General features: G+C 42.1%; 1 pseudogene across 1 annotated transcript; it reads left to right on the top strand.

The window, feature by feature from the left end:
• The first annotated feature begins 833 nt into the window (after positions 1-833).
• LOC124022762 lies at positions 834-11341 on the top strand (annotated as a pseudogene). The gene is made up of 6 exons (XR_006836625.1): positions 834-1087; positions 7668-7796; positions 9634-9789; positions 10256-10440; positions 10664-10747; positions 11029-11341. The product of XR_006836625.1 is annotated as a sodium/potassium-transporting ATPase subunit beta-233-like (transcript).
• The last annotated feature ends 2145 nt before the right edge of the window (positions 11342-13486 follow it).

The raw sequence follows: 13486 nt of genomic DNA, 5'->3' as shown, positions 1-13486 counted from the left end.
CCACAGTGGAGAGGGTGAAAAGCTTAAAGTTCCTTGGGGTGTAGATCACTGACAACCTGAAATGGTCCATCCACCCAGATAGTGTGGTGAAGAAGGCGCAACAGCGCCTCTTCAAGCTCAGGTTGCAGCTAAACCAAAAACATAAGTTCCCACGACTTCCCAGGGAACCAGATGTGCTAGATAAGGATCATATGTGTTTTTCTCCAATTACAATTGAGTTAATGAGGAATGGCCAAGTCATCTTGGCTTCCTCAGATGATCATATAAGTATCAATTACAATTGAGTTAATGAGGAATGGCCAAGTCATCTTGGCTTCCTCAGATGATCATATAAGTATCAATTACAATTGAGTTAATGAGGAATGGCCAAGTCATCTTGGCTTCCTCGGATGATCATATAAGTATCAATTACAATTGAGTTAATGAGGAATGGCCAAGTCATCTTGGCTTCCTCAGATGATCATATAAGTATGAATTGTGATTATGGTAGGCCATCATACTTCTGTCATTTTTAACATTTTAAGTTTACCCACATTGTAAATCCCAGTTTGAGTGAATTAGGTCTCCAGATAATGAAGACAATGGTGGCAATTAGTAATGTATAGCTGGCACTGTGAATAGATGTACTATGTCTCTGAATGTTTATTAATTTGAGTTATGTTCTGTGGAAATCGCAGGGTCGCGTCGTAAAGGACATTCTGACGTATACTACGTCCAAGGGTGGAGAAAAACCCTGCTGCCGACCTCCACAAACGATAGCATTACGCAGAGAGGACGCGCGTTTGTGATTCGCGAGAGCTGGCCCTCCCTCCTAGTGGGTGACTTGTTAAAATAGTTTTCGGGCGGAGTCGACTGCAACTGGGATATATCTGTGTGCAGTGAGTACGCAGGAACAAGCCGTGTACAAGTCCGTCGGTTTTTGGAATTTGGTACTCCGGAGAGGGACCGGCAGACAGAAGGGAACTGAAATAAAGAAAGAGCACCACACAGTCGAAAATGTCTTCGAATAAAGACGATGGTGGATGGAAGAAGTTTGTATGGGATTCGGACAAGGGGGAATTTTGTGGACGCACAGGGGGGAGTTGGTGTAAGTATGCAATTCTGATATTTATGATCACGGTAATTGGCCATTGTGGCCGGAGGTTTTAATCGAAATTGTGATGGATCTCATATGGCACGATCGAACTTCTATTGGGCAGTATGGAACGTGCACCGAGTCTTCATTTAATCTTGGTGCATAGCACCTGTTTGATTTGACTTTGCAGCAATGTGTGCTACAATGGTACGGTGTCACCGACTCCATATCATTGCCCATCGCCACTCGTTGTTCATGGCTCTCCATGTCTGTTTTGTGAGTAATAGCATACGGTGAACATGCGACCAGTTTTTGCTCATATTTCACCGTCACATGTTCTTGCTAGGAACCTACTGCCTTATTCAAAATGACAGCCTACCGACTGTTCCGAGTAAAGATGGGTTCGCACATCTTAAATTAATATGAGAATCCAAATAGGTCGTTGAAAGACGGTGGTGGGAATATGCATAATACATTATTAGAACATGTTATTCTAAAGGTTCGAATCCTAATAGTACAGTAGGCTAGTTGATCACACTGCAGAGACGCAGCCTATGCCTGGAAGGAGACTCGAACTCTCCATCGCAGTAACATGATCTATAAGTATTAGGATGGAATTACACCATATGTACACGCTGTAGAGACTTAGTTTAATTTCCGATGTAAAATGACACACTCAAAGGGTTAAAAATGCATCATCGTCCAAGGTGATTCAAGGTGATGGGGCCTCTACTTGGAATTATGGAGAGGACATTCCATCTTGTGTTGCTATTCGATGTGGATACTGTGTCACTTTAATTAACAATGGAAATGTATTAACTAGACTAATTTGACTTTTCTCGTTCCTATCTGCACCCATGTCTTCCCTCGTCTCAATGTCACTCAACTACCCTACATTTTCGGTATTCAGAGGATGACCAGCTGAGTGACAATTCATGTTGCAGTTTTTCTTATTTAACTAACGCCTTCAAGTTGGTTGGTTTGGTCATTTACTTCAACTGTGTTTTGTGTTTATTATCTCAAGGCCAAAACTCGTTTTGGATCTTTTCATTTTTGTGGTGACCATATTTTTTTATTTTGTCATTTTTCTTGTTTGGTGGGGGGGTTACAAGCACAACATATCATTTAATATTCAGTTCAATAAAATGAGAAGGAAACATAAAGAAGTGATCCCCCAAACCCACCCATTCAACATGTCTCCAACCAACACTGGTGCTCCTCATCCATCCAATGTAAGTGGTGCATAATTTTGTACAATGTGTGTGTGACACTATCCATGACTTTAATGATGACTCGTCTCCATTCGGCCACTTGCATGATTCATTTAATCTGTCTACAATGCAAGAACATATGTTTTATCTGGTGTGATGCATGGAGAGAGAGGAGATATTGAACCCTCGTCTATAATTTGGATAATGTACGCACCCTTGTACCGGCCAATTGTGATCAGGGAAAACACATGATCTGGATAAAACACTGGGTGGTGGTGATGTCCTTATAATTTTGCCAAGCAGCAGGCGACATCTTAAGTCCTGTGTAATTGATTGAAAGGGAACTGCTGTCTCCTATAAGATGTGACCTTTTGACATTGTCTTATGCACCACTAGGCCAAAACAGTACTAGCTCTGCAGGTCTGGTGGGTTGGGGCACCACTAGGCATATACAGTAGTATTTCTGCGGGCTGGTGGGGGCAGCAGGGTTGGGTGACTTGAGGAGATTCTAATACTGTACTAGTACTATGGCTGGACTCGGGGCGGCAGTTAACCTAGCGGTTAAGAGTGTTCAGATGGTAACCGAAGGTTGCTGGTTCAAATCCCGAGCCGACTACGTAAAAATCTGTAAATGTGCTCTTGAGCAGGGCACTTAACCATCATTTCTCCCGTAAATCGCTCTGTATAAGCGCCTCTGCTAAATGACTAACATGCACTGTACCTGCAGGGCTGGCTTAATGCAGGGGCTTACCGGGGCTGAAGTCCCTGGGCCCAAGCCTGTGGGGGGGGCCAAGAGGGAGCAAAATAATATTAAGTTGTTTTACAAAAAAATTTTTTTTTAAAGATATGTGTGTGGTGTATATCTTTTTACTGCAACTGCCAACCACAGGACTCCAGAGCCCGCTCTCAATGTGTAGACCGCTGCTGCTGCTCTACTAATCATCAGATGGTGGGAGGAGACGCGGTATGAGGCCCACGTGGGTAACTGGGGGGGGGGGGGGGACTGATTTAATAAAAATAAACTGCATAATTAATTAAATAAATGTGACTGGTCAATTGTGAGTCGGGGGCAGGGCCCAAGCCTGTAGAGGGTCCAAGATGCTTTTTAAAAATGTATTTGTATAATAAAAAATAAATGTTTTATCCAACCACAGGAGCCCCACTCTCAATGTTTGAAATCCACCAGAGAGCATCATTTAGCCACAGAAAATGTATAGTTTATTTTTTTTAAACCACTGTGGATGAAGTTTTAGCACGAGCACAGACCAAAATAGAGGAAACGCCAACATAAAGGGTGTTGGGTCACCACGAGCTGCCAGAACAGATTCACTGCGCCTTGGCATAGATTCTACAGGTGGACCTATCCATGCCAGGAAAATGCACCCCACACCATAACATGTACGTTGTATCCCTCGTTTACTTAAGTGTTTCCTTTATTTTGGCAGTTAGCGGTATACCTACAGTCGGCAAGGCTGGAGTTTGGGCAGCGTGCTCCAAATGTACAGTTGCGGCCATAGACATATAATCCATAGAAGGGTTTCGTAACCTCTTACTTTGGCAATTTGACTGGATGTTAAATTCAAGGATGCACTATCAATGAATGCCAGTCCTGACTTTAGTGAGAACTGCCATTTATGGATTATAATTCTATGGATGGTTGTGGCTGTTGGTTTGCCTTTTGCAGATTTCAATATACCAAAACCCCGGGCCTATGATTTCTCATTCTGGACCTGTATACCTGTGCTGGTTTTATGCATATCCCAGCTAGCACATTTTGGTTCCTTGGAAGTTGTGGGAACGTTAAGTTTTTGGTTTCCCATTGGTTCTGATTACGAAATAATGTTTCCTGACCTGTAAAACTGAAAGTAATAATAAAAAAACGTTCTGAGAATGGAAGTGAACAGTTCACATGTTCTGGGAATGTATATATTTTTTAAGGTTGTAGGGAGGTTCTGTGACTGTTCTATGGTTCCCTGGATGTTTTCCTGGAGGGTTTTATTAATGTTCTGAGAATGGAAATTCTAGGTTATTTGAAGGTAATTAAATAACATTCTAAGAACATGTTTCAATAAGGGTAACACTGCTAGCTTAACTGTGTTGAACTCCAAGCACAGATCAGACACGTGAATTCATTTTCTTAGGCATTAATCATTCAAATGCAAAACTTCAAAAAATAAAAAAATGTATTGTGGCACGTTGTCAGTGAGATTTGACCCTATGATCTTCTGTTCTCTAGCCATGGAATTAGTGCAGCTAGCATGCATTTTTCTTACTCATACAAAGCTGTTCACTTTAGTCTATTTAAACGAACCTCCATTTTAACTTCTTGCGGATCATTGGGACGCTAACGTCCAATCTGGCCAACATCCTGTGAAATTGCAGAGCGAGAAATTCAAATGACACACCGTAATATTAAACATTCATGAAAATACAAGTGTCCTACATTCATGAAAATACAAGTGTCCTACATCAGTTAAAAGCTTAACTTCTTGTTAATCCAGCCGCTTTGTCAAATTTCACAAAGGCTTTACGGCGAAAGCACACCATGTGATTATCTGAGGACAGTGCCCCGCATACAAAAGCATTACATGCATTCTTTCCAACCAAGCAGAGGCGTCACAAAGTCAGAAATGGCGATTTTTAAAAATAAATCACTTACCTTTGAAGATCTTCATCTGGTTGCAATCACAAGGGTCCCAGCTACATAACAAATTGTCATTTTGTTTGATAAAGTCCTTTATATCCCAAAAAAAGTTAGTTTATTTGGCGCTCTTGACTCAGTAATCCACCGGTTTCCCTCGTTCAAAATGCATACAAATGAATCCCGTAAGTTACCAATAAACTTCTTCAAAACAAGTCAAACAACGTTTCTAATCAAACCTCAGGTACCCTAATATGTGAATAAACAATGCAATTTAAGACCGACTAGTACTGTCATTACTGGAGATGAACAACGAAGTACATGCTCTCACCGGAACGCTCTACAAACACTACAGCCAAAATGGGAGCCGTTTACAAAAACAACAAATTCTAGCTAATCTTTTTTTTTTAAGCCTGAAACTCTAAAGACTGACATCTAGTGGACGCCCTAGGAACTGCAATCTGGGAGGTATTCCTTTTATATTCCCATTGACAGCCATAGTAATCATTGTTGGGCTGGAAAAATAAATTCTGGATGGATTGTCCTCGGGTTTTCGCCTGCCATATGAGTTCTGTTGTACTCACATATATTATTTTAACAGTTGTGGAAACTTTTGTGTTTTCTATCCAATACTACCATGCATATCCTAGCTTCTGGGCCTGAGTAACAGGCAGTTTACTTTGGGCACCTCAGTCATCCAAACTTCCGTATACTGCCCCCTAGCCCTAAGAAGTTAAAGGAAGCGAGCACTCATTTAAGACCAGATGTGGCCAATCAGTGGGTGTGACCAGCACACTTAACAATATAGAGGATAGTTTTGTTTATGCTGAGAATGGAATGTATGTTTTTAAATAACTTTCTTTGAATGTTTAAAGTTTTCTTAATGTTCTGGGAACATGACTTAAAATAGAACTGAGGAAACCTGTAGAATACGTTTTATTTACTTTTTATATGTACTTACATTTCCACAGAAGAACGTTGTTTCTTGAAGTTGCAATATGTAACTTTTTGGGCAACCTGACCAAATTCACATAGATCTGTCATTCTCATTGAAAGCAAGTCTAAGATGTTAGATCTGTTCCATGTGTTATATTTCTATGCTTTCTGTTCTTAAGTTTTGTTTTCACTGTCAGTTTTTTACACCAACTGAAAATATAGTATTTTTGTTTATGGAAATATATTTCAGTGGTTTAGATGGTACAATGATTCTCTACACTATGCTTGCTTGTTTCGTCGCAAACTATTTTAGCAACCAGGAAAAGGCGACGTGATTTCTGCAACAGTGCCCCTAAATTTAACATTCTCTAAACAATTTGAGAACATTACTTTAAATAGAACCATGAGGAAAAGTTCAACTGTGGTACTGAAATTCCCACCTAAGAAACATATGGTTCTCAGAATGTTATATACTAGCTGGGTATCCTGCACCATTCCCAGAATGTTGTGGGAAGGTTGTATGCACAATAACCATGGCACAACCACACTCTCACCAAGCTTTAAGAAACGTACTGTATGGTTCTCAGGACGTTATGTGCCAGCTGGGTAGTATCTAGGTTTTGTATAAAATCTGAGCATGCAGACTGCCCCCATTGTTATTGGGACCTGAATGTATTAAGACCAATAAAGTATCTGCAATGTGGGCACTATTTTTAGAGCAACAGTCTCTTGTGACAGGCCTAACAATTAAAGCTGAGTAGCTAGCTTGAGATTTGTTTCTGGGTTCTGAGTTTAAGAGCAACCAAAAAACGATTTTGACAATTTGATTTACTCTGAAGCCTGAAGTTGTTGTTCTCCTGGCTACTACTGTATGATCTACTGGTTACACTTAATTTTCCTGCCCTCAGTGAAGAGTCAAGACAATGTCTACTGTTATAGGTGGGTTACTATTTGGAACAGGAGCTTTGTGGTTAGGTCACCTCCTGCTCCCTCCATAGGAGACATGTGCTTCTGTCTGCATGCATTCTACCTGTATAGGTATCACTGAGCCCAGGTGTGCATCCCAAATGGCACCATTTTCCCCTATACTGTACACTTCTTTTGACCAGGGCACTTTCTACATGGGGAATAGGGTGCCATTTGGGACTTATTTCAGTTATGGATAGTCTGAAATCAGGTGGGCTTGGATTAGTAGTAGAGTCAGCCAATCTATTTATCTAATTTTTAATATGTTTGATAGTGTTGTGGTGCAATGGACAATGACTGGACAGTCTATTGAGGTTTGACGATAGGATAGACACTCATGAGATTGAATTGGAACACTGAGGAAACACTCGTCTGACGACACAATAGGCAGACTTGCTGTTTATCTTTCTTAAGCTGTACCCTTGTCTCACTTTGTGGTGCAAGACACAGTCTACATGTCTGCGGTGTTTAGCGTACTGTACACACTGGCTCTGCAGGGCTGGTTAGGGTGGCAGGGTTGTGTTGACTTGAGCAGATTCTTAACTACTGCAGTAATACTAAGGTTGGACTTAGGACTTCATTATGGGGAATGTTCCTTGTTTTTTCAGAGCAGATTTAACATTCTACAATTGCGGAATGCTGGAGTTCTGTATGTGGCTTTTTGTATGACTCAATTGAATGAGTGGAAATGGACCTTGTCAACAACATAACAACCAGATCTTAATTTCATGGCATCACTGGTGTTAGTAGTTTTTTTTTAAAGGAACATTGTCACAATCATCTGTCCTCCACATCTTTTGCATGGTGATGACTCATTTCTCTCTCTCTCCTTTTACAGTTAAAATTCTAGGGTTCTACTTAATCTTCTATGCTTTTCTGGCTGGAGTATTCATCGGCACCATCCAGGCCTTGCTTCTCACCCTCAGTAACTACAAACCCACCTGGCAAGACAGAGTTGCTCCCCCAGGTAAGGTATCACTGAACACTAGACACTGAGCCACTACTGCTGCCTGGGGATAAGAGATGGTGTCCAACCACAGTGGCTTCGTTTGAATTGGCACCCTATTCCCTACCCACTGGTCAAAAGTAGTGCACTATGTAGGGAATATGATGCAATTTGGTCTGCAGACAGTCTAACATGCATGTTTGTGTATCTCAGAGGGGTGGGCTATGTCTGTCAAACATCCTCCTATTGAATTTCACACTTTAACTCGTTAAGGGAGTCCCACTGTGAGATATCAGCTGAATTGACATTAGCACTGTATGGGCCAGAGAGCAGGCAGGCACAGTACCGTTTTGAGGTCCGACACAGAGGACTCTTGTCTTTCAAGTAAACTGTGGGTGTCATCCATGCATGCAGCATGTGGAACTATTTTGATACTGGTTCAGTGTCTATGGCCCTGGCTCATTTAGGCTTCCTTGTACAGTAGTATGCTTACGTCCAATAACAAACTGGTGAAATTAGATTTTTGGCAAAGATGTACAGAAGTGCTTCTGTCAAAATGAACTCGGGTCTAGTAGTGAACTGAATCCTTGACGTGTTACTGTTATCCTGCTGTTTAAATGCTCATGTCGTATTGGACATTTTGGTGTAGGTAGTGGGTCGGTCAAGTGTCGCAATTAATTCCATCCCACATGGGCAGAGGCCTCTTCCCAATTTGTTAGGGAGTGTAGTGTTTAAAGCACGAGAACTGTTCCCCATTCTTGGACGTTGCATATTTCATGTCTTTTTCCACAGTTTCCTCTTTCTGAGAGGCTTAGTCAGTTTCACTGGAGTCTGTTCTGATTACGTGGGTGTGAAATGGAGGGAGAAGTGCTAATTGTGAGCTTTACAGTGTGGTCCCCTAACAGAGCTCTCTCCTGATGCCTTTGACTAGAGTTAAAACAGACCGTGACGTTCTTGCTTCCTTTACCAGGGAGAGCTCTGTGGTAAACTGTCAACGGCAGATGCTATTCTCTACTTTATTTTCTCCCCACACACAACACACAACACCAGTGCCCTTCCACAGAGCATTAACCCTTTCCTGTTGGTGTTTTCAACCATGACACTGTCAAAGACATGTAAGCTGCATTTGAATTGGGTCTAAAGCCAGTATACCAGTCATGTCTGTCTGGGTATATATAGCCATGGTCTGCTCGGGGAACCTCCATTAGGAGAGATAGCTAGGTGTTGATAGTGCGTTACTTTCCACAGGAGGCCTGATAACTGGGCCATGTCTTCACAACGAAGAGGTCACCTAATGGCTCTAACAAGCAGAAAGAGAAGAGTCTGACTATGTCTTTATCTCACAAGCTGACAGAGGAGAGAAGCATTACTCTCTTCAGACTCCTCACCTCACTCAGTCCAGTTAGTTCTCTTTAGTTTTCTGGTCATGAAAGATGGAACTTAGTGTGGGGGCTGGGCTGGTTGTAAATAAGGAACTAGAAGAGAATGGGGGTGGACATGTTTTGGATCTTGTGTCGTAGCGTAGACAGTTGTATTTTGTTTGAAATGGGCTTTTCCCTTTTACTGACCCGTCTTTCCTGCTAAGAACAATGACAGGGATTCACCTTGTCTTCCTCTTCAAGACTGTTTTCCAAAGTGTGGACTCTTCAATGGATGACTGCCTCACTGAAAGACTTCATTAGAAAGCAAATGACACTGACTGTTCTTAACTGGTTTCATACTCAGTACTGTTGTGAGTTAGAGTAAATAGAATGGCCACAAGTCCACTGAAACATTATTGTCCTATTATAAAAGTGTGTATTGCTAATAGTACTTCACTTCTGTAACATTGAAACTGATGGTGACTGTCTGTTCTCAGGCCTGTCACACACCCCACGCTCCGACAAATCCGAGATCGCCTTCAACTTGAATGATGTGGAGACCTACTTGACTTACACCAAGGCCATGCGAGACTTCCTGGTTATGTACGACGACGACAAACAGCGGGACCAGATGAAATACGAGGATTGTGGAGGTACAGGAAGTGTTCCATTCCACTCTCTACCCCCTAGCTCCTAGTCCTACCCCTAGCTCCTAGTCCTACCCCTAGCTCCTAGTCCTACCCCTAGCTCCTAGTCCTACCCCTAGCTCCTAGTCCTAGCCCTAGCTCCTAGTCCTAGCCCTAGCTCCTAGTTCTACCCTTAGCTCCTAGTCCTACCCCCTGCCATGACACAGACCTAAGAGGTGCTCAGTGTGGTGGAAGCTCTACGTAGATGGAGGTGGTACCATCATCTTCTAGCCTTTTGCTTATTGAATCATTTCTGATGGTCTAATATCAGGTGGGATAGGAACTAAGTGTCCAGGACATGGAATGGAATTGTGTATTGGCTTCAGAGAAAAGGTGTTTTTTTTGTCATTTGTTTTTGATGAATTAGTTGAAGCGAGCAGCTGTGGCTTCCTGTGCTCAGTTGTTTATTTGTGATTTGTCCTCCTGCCTTCAGAGCAACCGGAAGAATATAAGAACCGTGGTGACCTGGAGAGTGATGTGGGGATCAGGAAGGCCTGTCGCTTCCAGAGGAGCTGGCTTGGGCCTTGCTCCGGCATGGAAGACAAAGAATTTGGCTTCAAGGAAGGAAAACCCTGCCTGATCGTCAAGCTCAACAGGATTGTCAACTTCAGGCCACGGGTAAATATCCTAAGGACATATGAAAAGCTGACCTCTTATACAAACTGGTCACTTTTGATATTTCCAGTGGCCCCTGGTTGTTAGTTTATGCATATTTCCCCCAAAGTAGTAGTACATTATTGAATACAAAATCTACATAAACTTTCTTCTGTAAAAGTGTTACTGTTTTTAGCAGATTGTTTTGCCTCCTCCCTCACTGTGTACCTGTCCTCCATTCTTTCAGCCCCCCAGCTCCAATGAAAGCATCCCTGAGGGAGCCCAGACAAAGGTCCAGCCCAACGTCATGCCCATCTTCTGCACCAACAAGGTACAGTATGCCAGACAGAATTAGATGGAACAACATCCAATCACAATTGATCATTCCAATGTCAGTTGACAGTCAGTAAAGCAACATTGAAGCCTAAGGGAATGTTGACTTGAATGGGGAATGTTCATTCTAGCAATTCTAGAATTGCTTTCGATGAATAGTCCCCGTTCCGTCACTAAACCAGGCATTGTAAATGTGTTTCTGGGTGAAGGTCAGATGTCAGAATGACCAAAATAGCACCGTCTTTCTCCTTTTGACTGTCTCACCCAATCTCTTTGCAGAGAGAGGAGGACGCCGGTAAGATGGGTGAGGTGAAGTACTACGGCATTGGGGAAGGTTTCCCCTCCAGTATTACCCTTACTACGGCAAGCTGCTTCACCCCCAGTACCTGCAGCCCCTAGTGGCCCTCCAGTTCGTCAACCTCACCATGAACACCGAGCTGCGCATCGAGTGCAGAGCCTACGGAGAGAACATTGGCTACAGCGAGAAGGACAAGTTCCAAGGAAAATTTGACGTTAAATTCACTGTCACCAACTTATGACCACAGTTAGGTTCATAGCACTTTCTCTCCAGCCCTCTCCCTCCCCAACCATTTCTCAAAAGTAACAAAATAATTTAGGAAAGGGAGTTGGGGTGGAAATACGAAGTTAAGTTTAAAAAAAAAAAAATTAAATCACAACTAGTCTTGAACAAAAGTCATAACATACGGGACGACACTTCATCTGTCTGCTTTACACTGGCTTCTCTGCTTCTGTCTAGGGTTAGAATGTAAGTCGCAGGAGGAGTAGCAATAGCATAAAGTATTTATTCTACTGTAAATGAATAATATTCCTTGAGCCATGGGGACATGTTTCATTTATGACTGTAAATTGTAATTCCACTACTGATGTGTAGCGAGCAGTGTTTTGTCCCCTCCGTATTGCTGCCTTGTGTGGTTTCTATACATATTTTTGGAGTGTACAGTGCAGTAGTCGCATACATTGGTCCTTTCCAAGCCATGTTGTAACCTGTTTACTTATGTGAGCAAGCTTTAGCAGTCCAAGATGTGTATATACTATATATGAATACTTAATCATTTAAAAATATTGACACGGTACTCTCTGATCTCTTCTGACCCGTGTGAGGAAAAAGGCTGCCCTCCAGGGAACTAGGCCTACTCTTTCCTTATTTTTGCCTTTGTCTAATTGATTGTGAGAATTTTCACATGGCTTTTCTTTTAGAATCACTTAAATGTGGGATAAGGGTTTTATTACGTTTCAGGCTTTTACTTCCTTTTGTTCTGTTTGATTTACTCTTAATGTCGAGTTGTGTCTCCAGGTTGTTGGGTTACTTTTGCCTGTTGTACGGCAACGGTGCTAACTCTGCTTTTTAAAGATGATTGTTTTGCTCAATTACGTCACGTCATCTCACAACGTGGTGTAACTTTCTGATGAATGTTTCAGCCATTTTACATGGTGGAAGGAGTTTTATATTTATGTGGTTGTACCTTTTTAATTTAATTTTTTTTCTGCAGAAAAGTGTAATGTATAAATACAATACCAAAGTCACTGGTCCAAGTTGAGCATCTTATCAGAAGCAGTGCTGTACCCCGTGTTTTTAGGATTTCTTGTCGATGTTAAGTGCTAAACGTCAATGTCTAACATCAGTCACGTTATCAGGAGTTCTCATCCGCTCTTGTCATTTATTTAATCCCAGTAAGAAAAAAAAACCTGAAATAAAATGATGAAAACACATCTTTCTTTATTCCAGTCTCTCTGAAACAAGACCAATACCCCGCTGTAAGGACACACCGCACTAGTCTAAAGTGGAGTCCTCTCCTTGTCTCATTTCCTTTCAATGTGCACTGATCTGAAAGAACAGCACAGGTGAAAGGACAAACCCCAAGCTATAACCTCTGCTTTATTGCTGTGACCTTCCCTGTCCTTTCAGATCAGTGACGATGGAAATGGAACCACATCAGACCGTTGTATTCCTAGTCTGGGATTGTTCAGTGAAACAGTCTGGTAGTAGCTAGTGTTCAGAGAGTAGTGAGGAGTGGCAAGGAAAAGGGTTGTTTAAGTATTTTGAACCCTGCAAAAACACTTGTTAGATTTGAAATGCCCTTAATTAAAAGGAGACCATCTTCTAACCATCTTCATCCAAACGGACTCCTTATCAACTCTAACCAGATGCTAACAAATCAGGGAGGAATAAGTGCTGCCAAACCAGCTCCCCTTGGTGCTTCCTCTGTTTTCCTATCGCTAATGACTGTCAAGGTCTACTTGGTGCATTTCATAAGATTTGATTTTACCTGTTGTGTTTTGTTGCAACAACGTGACAATAGAGAAACCGCTTGTCAAATGATTATTTTTTTGTTGCGTTGTCTGCTTGGAAAAGACTACAAACCACCTAGATATCAAGGATGTTACAGAGCGCTGTCAATGCTAAGAAAGGGATATTATGTTTTTTTTCACTACTAGCCTCAGTTGCCATGGTTACCACAGCTAATCTCCTGAGAGACTACCATGGTTATTGCAGCTTCTCTCCTGAGAGACTACTACCATGGCTACCACAGCTCAGCTAGCCTCCAGGCTTATGACACATCACCTGGGTGACTAAAACCGAGGCAAGTCAAGAACAAATTCTTATTAACAATGACGTTCTACCCCAGCCAAACGACGATGGGCCAATCGGCTTCCAATCACGGTGAAACACCCTGGAATTGAACCAGGGTCTGTAGTGACACCTCTAGCACTGAGA

This window comes from Oncorhynchus gorbuscha, unplaced genomic scaffold (assembly GCF_021184085.1).
Source record: "Oncorhynchus gorbuscha isolate QuinsamMale2020 ecotype Even-year unplaced genomic scaffold, OgorEven_v1.0 Un_scaffold_1413, whole genome shotgun sequence".
Taxonomy (NCBI): domain Eukaryota; kingdom Metazoa; phylum Chordata; class Actinopteri; order Salmoniformes; family Salmonidae; genus Oncorhynchus; species Oncorhynchus gorbuscha.
The sequence above is the reverse complement of the archived record's forward strand: the minus strand, read 5'-3'. Positions and strand labels throughout refer to the sequence as shown.